Source organism: Neolamprologus brichardi, chromosome 3 (genome assembly GCF_056152115.1).
Source record: "Neolamprologus brichardi isolate AB-2024 chromosome 3, ASM5615211v1, whole genome shotgun sequence".
NCBI lineage: Eukaryota > Metazoa > Chordata > Actinopteri > Cichliformes > Cichlidae > Neolamprologus > Neolamprologus brichardi.
In genome coordinates, this window is record NC_142106.1 from 55,374,548 (window position 1) to 55,389,057 (window position 14,510).

The 14,510-nt window shown below is 47.8% G+C and overlaps 1 pseudogene across 1 annotated transcript in view; it reads right to left on the minus strand.

Moving 5' to 3' along the window:
* Nucleotides 1-14,510, minus strand: part of LOC148105893 (focadhesin-like) — a 34,301-nt pseudogene that overhangs the window by 12,180 nt on the left and 7,611 nt on the right. The window contains exons 5-23 of the transcript XR_015718611.1: nucleotides 13,428-13,520; nucleotides 11,158-11,259; nucleotides 10,811-11,036; nucleotides 10,422-10,628; nucleotides 9,464-9,551; nucleotides 9,104-9,297; nucleotides 7,271-7,531; nucleotides 6,758-6,862; nucleotides 6,159-6,260; nucleotides 5,935-6,062; nucleotides 4,725-4,851; nucleotides 4,477-4,611; nucleotides 3,500-3,550; nucleotides 3,285-3,368; nucleotides 2,924-3,062; nucleotides 1,427-1,615; nucleotides 958-1,079; nucleotides 765-857; nucleotides 60-148 (exon numbers count right to left, since the gene is read on the minus strand). The product of XR_015718611.1 is annotated as a focadhesin-like (transcript). The remainder of the gene's footprint in view (nucleotides 1-59; nucleotides 149-764; nucleotides 858-957; nucleotides 1,080-1,426; nucleotides 1,616-2,923; nucleotides 3,063-3,284; nucleotides 3,369-3,499; nucleotides 3,551-4,476; nucleotides 4,612-4,724; nucleotides 4,852-5,934; nucleotides 6,063-6,158; nucleotides 6,261-6,757; nucleotides 6,863-7,270; nucleotides 7,532-9,103; nucleotides 9,298-9,463; nucleotides 9,552-10,421; nucleotides 10,629-10,810; nucleotides 11,037-11,157; nucleotides 11,260-13,427; nucleotides 13,521-14,510) is intronic.

Genomic DNA, 14,510 nt, shown 5'->3' on the forward strand with positions numbered 1-14,510 from the left:
CTACCATTTATATACACACAGTCTACACATATACAAGCAAGTATGAGTGTGGTTCTCACCACAGCCAGGCACAGTGATACTTGTACTGCAGCTCCTGTGGATCCTCTTTGCCTTGTTTCTGGAGCATCTCTAACTCAGCACGTCGACCCTGCCAACAGAAACCAAACCCTGAGAGGCCTTTACTGTAAGATCAGAGGCCTCTGAGGCCTTTACTGTAAGATCAGAGGCTTTTATTGTAAGATCAGAGACCTTTACTGTAAGATCAGAGACCTTTACTGTAAGATCAGAGGCCTTTACTGTAAGATCAGAGGCCTCTGAGGCCTTTACTGTAAGATCAGAGGCCTTTACTGTAAGATCAGAGGCCTTTACTGTAAGATCAGAGGCCTCTGAGGCCTTTACTGTAAGATCAGAGGCCTCTGAGGTCTTTACTGTAAGGTCAGAGGCCTCTGAGGCCTTTACTGTAAGATCAGAGGCCTCTGAGGGCCTTTACTGTAAGATCAGAGGCCTCTGAGGCCTTTACTGTAAGGTCAGAGGCCTCTGAGGCCTGTGGAGGACAGACTGGCTGACATTTGTGTTGTGTAGGTTCCAGTTAGGCTGCACATCACCCAGTATGTCTTACTGTGTCCTGGTGCCACATGGAAAGGGCAGAACTACCAGCTGGTGAAGTCACGCTTCACGATGTGCATTTTAGTCGCTGAATTCTTTGTCCACACCATTTATTTCTATGAAGCACTCAGTGCTGCTTTTGTAACACCTGCACAAACCTCCATAACGGCGTAGAAAGCTCGGCTCATGAAGCCCCTCCAGGCCTGTGGCAGGAGGAGGGCACGGTGCCACTCAGAGGGCTGGATGTTGACCTGTGCACCAAAACACAGAAGAAGGAAACAGTTCCTCTTTCAAGCTCTGCGTGCACGACAAAGAACAAGAGAGAAAGCAATGGAAGAAGACAACACGTACTTCATGAACGAGGGCTGTCAGCGTCTGCTGGTAACTGCGGCTGCGGCTGACGAGGAAGCGGCTGATGGGTCTCCCAGCACGATCGCTCTGCACAGACAGACTGTACGACAGAAGCAGCCCAGCTGCACCACAGACAGAGAGGCTGAGTTATAATGGTGCTTCCAACAGTGACGTGTTGGTACAGACACACTGTTTGAAATCTCCACCATGTCCTGGCTTTATGAGAACCAAACAGATTAAATCTGCAGAATATCTTCATCTTCCAAACCTCTCCTCAGAAAGACGTCCCTTCCTGTAGCTCCACATATTCTCTCTTCCTCACCAATTTAAGAAACACAACTTTGATATGCTGACTGACAGATTTTACAGAGTTTAAAGGCAAAGCAGCAACATGTTCATAGTGACGTTCAACGACACCACACAGTCGATATCACTGACACCAACTAAATGAGAGGTGTCACTGGGTCACCTGCCAGTCCTGGCTTCAGCCCAGGCTGCTTGTTTTTCTCGTAGGTCTTGAGCATGAACGACGGGATCCCTGCCACCGTTTTACCCTGGTCTGAGCGGAGGTTACCCCCCCTCAGGGCTGAGAAGTAGATTCCCCGCGGCATCTGACTCATCTCCTGCCTCACCAGTGACGTCAAGAAGAGCTCGAAGGCTGGAAACATAAAAGAAACACCATCAATGCATCATCAGCATTACTCAGTATCACACGCAGATGTGACAGATCCACGATCTCTCCAGCAGGAAACACACCAAACACCTGATGTCTGTTTCTGTGCAGCTCAAACAGCTCAAACAGCTGTGATGTTGATGGTTATGAACAGTTGTGCTAAACAAAAATGTTGTAACATCATGCAGCGTACATGTGTTCCTAAAGTATCTTAGCGGTCCCAGGACTGCACTCTCCTGGAAGCTGCTTTCAGGGTTACAGCCTCTAACGCTCCTACTGCCACTAAGACCACTTTGTTCTTGTTCTCCAGTCGCTGCTACTCTGGAAGTTGAAGCACCCCCGACCCTTACTCCTACTACCGGCTCGACGGGGCTTCTAGTCCACATGTGGCGCGGGTGTTTCTATACACTACAGCTTCCTGGTTGTGCTTTGAGTTTATGCTATCCCAGCTTGCATCTTCCATCCTGCTACTACGTGGTGGAAAATGTCCGTAGCACCTTTGCACAGTCTGCAGCCGTGGTAGACTCCCTCCTACCACAGCTCACCTCTAAGCATCTGGATCTTTCTACCATTCATCGGGCTTCTCAGCATCTGTTTCAGCATCTGCACGGATTTGGCTCTGACTGATCTTCATCCTGCTGGCCTCACCAGGTGGATCTCACTGACTCCTCCCATACAGCTTGATGTCATCTACAGGATGACATTTGATGACATCACTTCTTAGTGATGAGCTGGCTTTGGGGATTGAAGCCTTTGCAGACAGAAGCTGGGACACTGCACACTCCAGTACTGTCTCCCACAGTTCCTGATGAATGTTATCAGTGCACTGAAGCACAGTAACAAGCAGGTCAGTGTGCATGAATGGGGCACAGAGTCAGGTTGGTCTGCCTAGTCTTAAGTGCTCTTGTACTGTCAGAATGACACGATAGCAGCCCTACGAACCAGCAGCTGAGCTTTTGTGTTGTTTCTAATGCTTTTCAGAGTTTTGCTCATGTACTGGCTCATGTGCCTCCACAGCTTCAGTAGCTCCTGTGTCGTGGAGAGGCGAGTTATCGGGCCGTGGTTTGATGGCCAGGACGGTTCAGTCCTGTGTTCGTGCCTTTAGCATTCCCCATATCTACAGACCGCTGATCACTGAACGCTTCTTAAACAGTAGACGTGGATTATGTCGGGTCCCGCTGTTGTCCCAGACTCATTGTCTCGAGAGTAGATCCTGGATGGATCTCTAGAAGCAGTTTATTCTGTCGGGACGACAGGATACGACCTGTTGGTTTGTTGGCTGCTCCAGTTTACCTGGAAGAACAGACGAGGTGGTGAGAGTCATCAGCTTCACATAAGATGAGCCTGGGACGGAGAGATCCTTCTCATCTTCCTCCTTTTCTTTACTCTGTTCATCTTCTTCGTTTTCAGGGAGCTTTGCAGGTGGTCGGGCCTTCCAATCAGAGAGAAGAGAGAGCTGACACACGGCGGCGTATAGGGATGTTTCTGAACACGCTAAAATAACTGAAACATCAGCTTCCTCATTAACTAGTGCCTCATAGTTACACCTGACTAACGTCTGAGGACAATTAATAAAGAAACATTGCAAAATGATCTGGCTAATATGTTAGAAACTGTTCTGATGTTGTTATGAGAGTGGAGCAGGACTCTTAACTGCCTCAGGAAGGTGGTTGATGGTGTGATCTGTTTCAGGAAAGGCTGCCAAAGCCCTGTAGCCACAGCTGGCCACCTCTGGATCCTGTTACAACACAAAGGTGCAGACACATGTTTCTGTTTCCTACAAGAGGATGAAACTTATGTGACATCACAGCATATTTGTGCATGTAGGAGTCATCATGTCAGCTGTGTGTGGATACAGTATATACAGACCTCGCTCAGAGCATAAGTCCAGAGAATGCTGACCACCTCTTCTTTTAATTTCTAATGACAAAAATAAGAAGTCATTTTAACACACACACACACACACACACACACACACACACACACACACACACACACACACACACACACTAGAATCAACAGAGTTTTCCAACCTTTTCTTATGTTTTCTGCAGACTTTCTTTCAGCCAAATCGCTGCACTGACCTAAAGCACGATCTGCACGACATTTCCTTCAAACACAGTGAAGGTGGACGCCGCTCTTAATGAAACCCAGAATTAGCTTTCATGTATATGAAAGTTGCTGCTGTGCTCTGGATCTTTGGCATTTTGCATGAAGCGATTTTCTCTAAGCTTCAGTTCACACAGCAGAGAAGTTTGTGTCTGACTCAGTGACTGCAAGGTGCTGCACAGGTCCTGTGGCTGCAACCCAAAAGCATCCCTATCAGGCGTCCTGTGCTAATACGCCATGTTTGGTTTTGGCCTTCGGTCTTGTGTTTGTTTAGATGCAACTTTGCAAACCTAAGCTGTACTGCCATATCATTGTTAGAGAGGAGGAGAGCTTTCCAACAAGCAGCACTGCATGGTCTAGGATTCATCTGCTGGGACGGCCTCTGCTGCTGTGTTGAATCCTCCAGAGCAACAAATTACCAAAACGTCTGTTTTTAAAAAGAGGCTCACACTCGCTGATCCATTTATTAGTTACTGTGAAGTCCGAGCAGAGCAGGACTCTGAGGACTGGACCCTCACACGTCTGTACTTTGTGCTTCTACCCAACTTTACATTGATGTGCTAACTTTAGCTACCAAACACAGTGATGTAGAGATGTGACTCTACAGTGAGGTGATACAAACAGCTGGTGAGAGTCCTGTTTACAGACAGAACCACAGAGAAAAACAGAACCTGGTGGAGTTCCTGTGTCACTCTGTTAGCTCCTCAACACAGAGGAACATGAACGTTACGACGCACCTCGTACTGCTCTGATTTAACTGTGAGCTGAGGCACCAGAGCCAAAAGCTCAGCGATGGCTTGAACCACCTTTGGCTGTGAGTGACAGCTGAGCTCAGGCCAAACAGTTCTCCATGCTGAGATAATATCCACCACCTGAGAAAGAAACATTTCTTTTAAACCAGAACTTTGGAAAAGATTCAAAAGTTATGATGCAGAAAAAAGATGATTCCTGAATTTAAAGAGACAAATGGAGACAGACGAGGTACCTCTGCTCGACACAGCTCCTGTAGTCCCTGCAGGACGAGAGCAGCCGGGGTTGCCAGGTCTGGTCTGTTGCACTGTTTTAAAGTGAGTGAAATGGCAGCCACCATGTCCCCTGCATGCTGGTAAGGCCTGGTTAACACACACATCAGCGTGGACAAAGTGGAAAATGTGTTTCTTCTCATTTTGTTACCATTTTTATTAAAAAGCATTAAAAGTGCCAGGACACGTGTAAGTAAGTAAATGCAAACACAGCTTCTTATCATTGCAAACTCTTCTGGCTGCAAATGTTTCACAATAAAAGCAAACGTAAGCATTTGTGAGAACAAGAAACAGCTCAATGATTTGCTAAATTTGTGCTGTAGCATCCATCCAGAGGGTTTCCCAGGTTTTCACTAATGCTAACAAAGCTGCATGTGCATGTTAGCAGGTGTAACAGGCCCCGGGACGATGAGCAGTGTGCACCAGCTGGTTAGAACAAAGGAAATAATCAAATAAAATCATCGTTTGATTTCATCAACACACATAAAGGCCAGTTCACAAACACTGACAAGCATTAGCTAACAGCTAACATGTAAAGGACGTGTGCAGGAGCCTGGATGCAGTTTGTGGAGTTTATATGATCAACATAGTTTTTGGGTTAAAGGTTAAAACTATGAAGTTATGGCTCACTTGCTTAGAGTTGTATTATATGGGAAGCAATGCTTACAGACTGACATAATAATAGTTTGATTTCTTTTGCTTCAAATGTATGCTTTTATTTTGATAGTCTGGCAGAGACAGGAAGTTAGCTGCCTCTCAGTCTCTCTGTTTGAACTGAACTTTGTAAGACTTTGATCCTTCTGGATTCACTCACGTGTAGCTGCTCTGAAAGATTTAAAACTGGACTCCTGCTGATTTTTGGAGAAACAGGGACTCAGTGGAGCGTCGAGCTGAGGCTTCATTCACTGCAAAGCTACAAAGTGCATTCATTTATCTTAACAAGCAAAGTTGATGTGACTGAAAAAACAAAGATTTTTCTGAACTTTTATCAGCTTGTTGAGCAGAAACATCTGTGAAGAGTCCAGTCAGTGATTATTACTCATCAGAAGGGAAGATGAAGAGTCCTGGTGTTGGAAGCTCACACTGTCTGCACTGTGCATGCAAAGTCCACTGAATGAATGAACCAGTGAATGTAGGAAGTGCCCACTGTTTCTGTAAGTATGGGAGACCCACCTCTCTCTGCAGATGTCCCTGACACAGGCGGCCCTGGCCAGGATCTGCTCCCACTGGGCGTCCCTCCCCAGCACCACCCTGCTGTCCTGCTGGCTCATTAGACGCTGCAGCTCTGGGTAGACCCGGTCCTTGCAGACATGACCAAAGCAGCACACAATCAAAGACAAACAGAAGCTTTGAACACGTGAATATGACATTTATAGTAATGCGTTATTATTGCAAACCTGTTTCTTCCACAGAGCGGTCATGAGGCGCAGTGCCACTGCTCTCAGCTTGGGGGAGCCGGCCAGCATGTGCAGACTGTGCAGCACGATCGGGAAGCAAAGCTGGAATATTACAGCACATATGATCAGAGCCAAGTTTACAAGAGAAACACACGGTTACAGCTGAAGAAGGCAGATGTTAGACGATGACTGCTGGTTTGGAGAGTCCAGCTCACTGACAGAGTGCTTTATACTACAGAGCACTGCATCTATCCCACACAGAGGCTGCTGTGGTCCAATCCCAGCTCCTACAAACTGGGTACAAGAAACACTGTCCGTGTTCATCTCAGTTATTCACTGTTATTGGTGGATTGTGCTCACATGCGGGTATTTGGGACACGCGGGTCACTGGTTTTTAAACTCTAGAAGCCTCCTGGATGAAGAAAAGCTCCTCAGACTACATGACCTGGATGACCCCACAGATTAAAGCTCATCTGTGTGTATGATGGACTAAAACACACTGTGAGCGCTCAGATGAAGTAGAAAGGTGCTGCTGATGTTCCAGCCCCGTCTCCAGACGCTCACAGTCAGTACAGGTTCTTCTTAGTCGTGCTGCGTACCTTATGAGTGCCGAGGTTTGGCAGGCTTGTGAGAACAGCGTGAGCCAGGACGGGACTCTTTTCTTTGGTCAGTTTGAACAAAAGAAGCAGCACGAGGGGCGGGACCTGCAGAGGGAAACGCCCACATCAGCAAACACACCAACCAAACATTAGGGGTACAATGAAACAATGAGGGGTAAACTTCACACTTCATCTGCAGCTAGTGACTCCAACACAAGTCCAGAGGGAAGTCTGTCCCCTTAGAGCGCTCCCTAACCTCTCCCTTTATACGGCAGCAGATTAGCAGCAATCACACAGCAGTGACAGCTTTTATCTTCCTGCTGATCTGAACCATTTCAAAGTCATGTGTTGGTGCCAAAACACCAGGTTATCAACATGTGTTTACTGCTCTTAGAAAGACAAACACGAGCTAGCTGCCTTACATACAACATATCTACATGTCAGAGGGAACAACATGCATTACTTTATATTCAGGCCACAGATTTAAGAGAACCAGTTGTGTGGGTTATCTACCTGGCAGGGGTCGGCAGCAGCGACAGCCTGGCTTGCTTTCAAAGCCAGCTGGCAGATGTTTTCCTGACCCATGATGATGAGATAAGTCACAATCAGGACAAGAGAGGAGGACAGGCGCTGGCTGGACGACAGGGCGGAGCTGACCGCCAACAGCCAATCGGTCGCTGCTGCTGGATTGTTGGCCACTTTGCGCAGTACCGACAAAGACACGCTGAGCTCACTATACCAGGAACTCAGAGACAGAGGCAGTGATGGGGCCGGCTGAGGGAGACAGATTCATGAGAAACAAATGAGAAAGAACAAAGAGCAAAGCTACAGATGCACCATGAATGTTAATGAAGTGTAATTTAAGGATCAAGCAAAGCATCCCAGAGGAACAACACTCCAGAGACTGGATGCTGACCCTGAAGAAGAGGCAGTAAAGACAGCCCTGTTGCTATGACACTGAGAGGGAAACAGTATTTTTGGATGGATGTCGTCTGTGCTCTAATGCTCTGTCCACTCACCACCTAACAGCTACCTGCACTATTGTAACAGTGTTTGAATTACGTGGCTACACCTCAAAGAAAGACTCCAAAAACTGAATGTGAGAAGCAGGCCTGGGGCAAACTGCTGGGTTACCTGCTAGGCTACCTGCTAGGCTACCTGCTAGGCTACCTGCTGGGCTACCTGCTGGGCTACCTGTTTGGTTACGTGTTGGGTTACGTGTTGGGTTACCTGCTAGGCTACCTGCTAGGCTACCTGCTAGGTTACCTGCTAGGTTACCTGCTAGGCTACCTGCTAGGCTACCTGCTAGGCTACCTGCTGGGCTACCTGTTGGGCTACCTGTTGGGCTACCTGCTGGGCTAACTGCTAGGCTACCTGCTGGGTTACCTGCTAGGCTAACTGCTGGGCTACCTGTTGGGCTACCTGCTGGGCTACCTGTTGGGCTACCTGTTGGGCTACCTGCTGGGTTACCTGCTAGGCTACCTGTTGGGCTACCTGTTGGGTTACCTGCAAGGCTACCTGTTGGGCTACCTGCTAGGCTACCTGTTGGGTTACATATTGGGTTACCTGTTGGGCTACCTGCTAGGCTGCCTGTTGGGTTACCTGCTGGGTTACCTGCTAGGCTAACTGCTGGGCTACCTGTTGGGCTACCTGCTAGGCTACCTGTTGGGCTACCTGTTGGGTTACCTGTTGGGCTACCTGAGAGGCTACCTGTTGGGTTACCTGTTGGGCTACGTGCTAGGCTACCTGTTGGGTTACCTGTTGGGCTACCTGCTAGGCTACCTGTTGGGTTACCTGTTGGGCTACCTGCTGGGCTACCTGCTCTGTTACCTGCTGGGCTACCTGCTAGGATACCTGTTGGGTTACCTGTTGGGCTACCTGCTAGGCTACCTGCTAGGCTACCTGTTGGGCTACCTGCTAGGCTACCTGTTGGGCTACCTGTTGGGTTACCTGTTGGGCTACCTGCTAGGCTACCTGTTGGGCTACCTGCTAGGCTACCTGTTGGGTTACCTGTTGGGCTACCTGCTAGGCTACCTGTTGGGTTACCTGTTGGGCTACCTGCTAGGCTACCTGTTGGGTTACCTGTTGGGCTACCTGCTGGGCTACCTGCTCTGTTACCTGCTGGGCTACCTGCTAGGCTACCTGTTGGGTTACCTTTTGGGCTACCTGCTAGGCTACCTGCTAGGCTACCTGTTGGGCTACCTGCTAGGCTACCTGCTAGGCTAACTGCTAGGCTACCTGTTGGGTTACCTGCTCTGTTACCTGCTGGGCTACCTGCTAGGCTACCTGTTGGGTTACCTTTTGGGCTACCTGCTAGGCTACCTGCTAGGCTACCTGTTGGGCTACCTGCTGGGGTTTATCTGCGGGCCTGCTAACTCTGCGCAGCAGGCTGTGAGCCAGCCTGTGGTTGGTGCTGTGTGTGTTCTGGTCAGACAGCGGCTCAGTGAGACCCAAGCAGGACAGGAGCTGCAACACGGGGAGAATCAGGACCGGACTCAACCAGGGCGACGCCTCCGCTTGTTCAGGGACCAAACTCAGTGCTGTGTTGAGAGAAAGAATATCTCATGTAGGACACAAAGCTCTGTGAGGTTCCAACCATGACCTGCACACACAACCTAGTTTTGTTCCCACTAATTCTTTCACTGCTTCAAAGTCTCTTAAAGGAAGCTAAAGCCAGCAGAGCTTTGTCCAAAATAATCACTTTACCAAGTCTGAGAAGGCTGGTCAGCTGATCTGAAGGGGCTTCCAACAAGAGCAAGGCCACGCCCATCATCAGCTCATCCAACAGCAACTCCTGCAGAAAACAAACAGCGATGCCAACAGGTCAATACAGGCCACAGAGGCCCGAGGGCTCACACATTACAGCACTGACAAGGTTCACAATGGGGGACATTTGACCCACATGTGTAAACCTCTATAGGCCAGAAGGCATCTTGTTCCATGTACTGACATCACCAGCAGACTGACAGCTAATAAATAAGTCAGCATGTTTGGTTTTGTAGGCGTGGACAGGATCGATGGTCAGGCTTCCTCTCAGAGAGGCTCCAACTGCAGGATGTGAATGATGTTAATAAGGTGAAACGTGTAAACAGAATCGGTCCCAGCATGGAGACAGTGTGTGAAGAAGACTCTGTATTTACATGAACCAATCACCACTGCAGAGCAGTTCATTTAATCCCCACGTAAGAAGATCTGTGTAACCGTCACTACAGCTGTTTCTGTGATGAAGAGTTTCAGTCAGCTTTAATCAGCTGTTTGGATGAGATGCAGCGCAGAGACCAACAAGTGCTCAGCATCACTGGGAACAAACCGCTTCAGGTGACCCATCATGGAGCTCATCCAGAGGATCAGAGCAGCGATCAAAGCAAAGGGTGACGAATCTAAAACATGTGCTGAGTTACTTCCTTCCACACGTGTTCATAGTTCTGATGGCTTCAGTGAGAATTAGTCTAAAGTAATTTTTCACACTAATTCTGGTCACACAGCGTCTCCAACACTGCTTTCTTTAATGTGACTGTAGCCTGAGGGTGCACAGCCTGACTCCATCACACAAGTGAGTGTAAACAAACCTGATGACAGCCATGACGTTACGTCACGTTAACCAGCACAGCAGCGCGGCTTCTTTATCTTTGCTGGTGTCTGATTGTCTACAAACAGCGATCACCTGACAGGCTGGAACAAGCTGCTGCATTAAGCCGATTATTGGTCTGCAGTCTCCGTTGAACTCGAGGCATCGCCGACACGCACACAGCAGCTGCAGAGCCAGCGCCGCTTTCTCTGGTTTCCACTGGTCTCCAGAGGTCCCAGTTAGATCTTGGAGCAGAGCGCCCACAAACGCACACAGCTCCAGGACTGCCTCCACGCTGTCCACCTGCAGGACAGAGTGGAGAGGCTGACATAGCTCCATCCTGCTCTCTGTATTAGCTACTTCCTGTCAATCTGAGCGTATGCAAATAAGAGAGACACATTTAAATGAACGATGGTGTAACATACAGAGTGGAAACATGTTGACGTGTCTTTGTACAGTTACCTAACATAACTTCAGTGTGTTACCTGCATGTGTGGAACCAGCTGACAAAGACAGAGCAGCAGCCTGTCAGACACTGGGGACAGCGTTTCCTGCTCCTTGTTCTGGGGGGCGGACCTGGATCCTCCCTGAATGGGCAGCATCACCCTAAGAAGACTCTGTCGAAGGAGCGCGTGCTCGGGTTGCCTGTGAGGTTGGCAGTATAGGTACCGAAGGAAGGGGGCCAGCATGGTGATATAAGCCTCTTTATCTCTGTAACGTACACACACACTGGAGTCATAAGAATCTCTGAGAATAGATCATCTCATAATGTCCAGTTGTCTTCAAAGTAGTGTACAACATAACAGCTACGATAGGAACCAGTAAGACTTACCTGTCAACAGCTTTCTGGATAAAGTCATCGATCTCGAACAGCAGAGCCGGCCAGCAGTCCACTCTGTTCTCCAGGGCTGTGACGTACGGGTGAGGGCTGCTCCTGCAATGGACGGGTCAGTGTCCCAGCTCTGATTCAAGTTATGGTCCCAACAAACCACTGAGTCAGTCTATTACAACGAAGACAAACTAAGAAGGCCTCAATCCACACAAGACCTGTTGCCTTCCTTCTCTCACCCCAACCAATCACAGCAGATGGCCCCGCCCCTCCCTGAGCCTGCCAGAGGTTTCTTCCTGTTAAAAGGGAGTTTTTCCTTCCCACTGTCGCCAAAGTGCTGCTCATAGAGGGTCATATGATTGTTGGGTTTTTCTCTGTGTTATTATAGGATATACTGTACAATATAAAGCACCTTGAGGCGACTGTTGTTGTGATTTGTTGCTGTATGAATAAAACTGAATTACAAGTTCTCCAAAGAACAAGTGCAAACTGTCAACACTAAAAACTATTGACAGTGTTATTTTAAAGCATCGATCCTTTACTGTTGGCTACACATCGTCACATTTGCAGAATGCAGTCATATAAATAGTCCTCCAACATCCATACTGTTTCCACACAAACTGGATTTATACACCCACTCCCACAGTGACAATCTAAAGGCAAAATGTCACGTAGCTGCCACCTATGAGGATGAAAACATGCTTAAAATATGGTGTACTCACACGTACCTCTAACCAGAGTCGAGTGTGAGAGACAAAACGTTAGCAGTTGCACACACACTAATGCATCCACTGATACCATTATAGATCAGCCTTTGAATGAAGTGCTGTGTGCCTGTTCAATCATTTTCCAAGTGCAGGAAGGAAGCTCACGTCTGTGCCTGTGACAGCCTGCACTGTGGGCCAGACGTCTACTCCTCCGTGTTTCCAGTCTTCACATGACGGAACCTGTTTGACCACATGTGTCACCCTTCAGCACGCCATTTCCAGACCCTCAGTTTCAATAAAGCGCCAACTCGTCAGCCTATCAGAGCACTCCCCACGTTCCAGCACAAAGGAAGCAAACAATCAGGAGTTTCTTCTATTTATTGTGACTCAAAGTCTGTTGGTGTTTCAGAGCACTGGCAGACAATTTGGACAGAGGAGATCTTTCTGTTGCACCGCTGATTTTTATACGGATGTTCACGAGTGTCTTTGCCTTTGAGGTGAAGTCTGCATTCATCCACAGGACAGATTTTATACACTAAAAAGAGGAGAGCTCACTATATTGTGACCAAACATCACTTTTAATGTTAAACCCTGTTCGTTCTTACAGCGGCCCCATCACTGCAGCCACAGCACCGTCTGTCACTCTGTCCTCACTCATGAACAACACCCACAGATACTTAAACGCCTCCAACTTGGGCGCCAGCTCGTCCTTGACCTGGAGTGGGTGCTCCACTGTTTTCAGCTTTGAACCACAGCCTCAGACTTGGAGGTGCTGATTCTCATTCCCAATGTTTCCCACGCAGCTGCAGAATTACTCAAAACAGCATCGATAACAACACCCACCAGGAATAGATCCGACAGTGCTGGCAAAACGGACCAAGCTCAAAAAGTCTTGCTCCATTGCCTCACCAAGCTCCTCGTACAGCTGAGTTTTTGCTTCAGCTACTGCAAGAGTTACACTCATCCTGTCGATATCTGCCAGACGATAGCCAAGCCTAACAGGACGCTCCAACCTGCTGCTCCTGAACCTCCAATGTCTATCTTCTGGTTCAGGGATTGCCACCACATTAAAGTCCCCCATCAGGACTATGGAGTTGCTAGATGGGGTACCCACCTCACCCAGCAACTCTAAAAATTACTCTAAACAACTGTTAGTCACATGTGAACAAATGACTATCGGCTCCTGTTCCCAACATGACGGCACAGGGAAGCAACCGTCTTGTCCACCAGGGAAAACTTCTAAATGCTGCCATCAAATCAGGGAGATGCAAACATACCCATTCCCTGTCTGCCACCTCTCACTCTTTACATGTAGTCAGTATTTTTCAACCTCATGCACCAGTTTGGGATTCTCATGCTCCAAGAGCCAGTTTATAGCTGGGACTGAAGCACCAGGGCCTTTGACTGCCACCAGACAGAGCACCGGACCCCTACGGCACTTCAAGTGGGTGGTGGACCAATGCTGCTTCTTTGGACTAGCAGTAAGCTACAAGCTATATGTAGCTGGATAGATTACACAAGACAATATGTTTGAACATCTCTAGATATTAGACATGAGATACTTACCTGATAGAATACGGACAGGTGAAGTGTCCATCGCTCTGGTCAGCCTGCATCTCCAACAATCGCCGAATGACTTTTATCAACCCTTGAGTGTGTCTGTTGGACATCAGAGTCAGAATAACTGAAAAAACTAACAGTGTGAGCGTTTTCATTGCTTCAAATGTTTTCAAATAGTTACATTATGCTGCACAACTAGGTTAGCGTCCAGATTAGAGAGCATCCAGCTCTGAACTGTGGAACAGTGACCTTTAACATTTTCATGTTTCCAGTTTGAACTTTCAAAGCTATTTTCTTTACTTCACATGAGCCCTGATGGAGAGCAATGACATCGTGGATTTATCCTCAGCACAGACTAAGCTGTGACCTCCATGTGTCTAACTCAGTTTGTAGACTGTCAGTCGGGTTCCTGCACTGGAAGCATTGACTCCATGTTACACACTGGTAGCTGGAAAAGAAGGCGACTGGACTTGATTAAGTTTTAAAGATGTTTCACTTCTTATACAAGGTGGAGAGACCCACATATTTAAACCCTACAGGGCGTTTCCCTCCTTGGAGATGGTCATCGAGCTATTTGTCATGTGCGTCATCACATGAGTATAAACAAAAGCGTATAGCTAGCGATTTTTCCAGTCAGGCTACCAAAATCTATCTCTGCCCTGCCCTGCCCGTCGGCCTATCGTAGGAAGGAAAAATATATGTCAATGCTTTTGCATTCTATTGGAAATGTAGCTGGGTAATTATGTCATTGGCATCGGTGAACCACTGTCAATATGTGACATATTGAAATCGCGTTTGAATTTGCGCTTGTTTTTTGCTTTCACTTTGCAATCGCACGAACTGTGTATAGAGAGCGACAGCACTGATTGGTGAGTGATGATAATTTGCACCAATTCCTCTGACATCGTCTTATCAATCGTTAGCTTACTATGCAAACATGACAAGTGAAATCTCCCGCAGCTTAAACATGTGAGAGGTTGATCGCGCAGAGAATCGCTGAGCGTTATGTGAGTGCGTGTGTAAAAGCAGCAGGATATATATTTTAGTTCTGCTGAGCCAAATAAGACAGGTCAGTGTGAAGAAGTGACA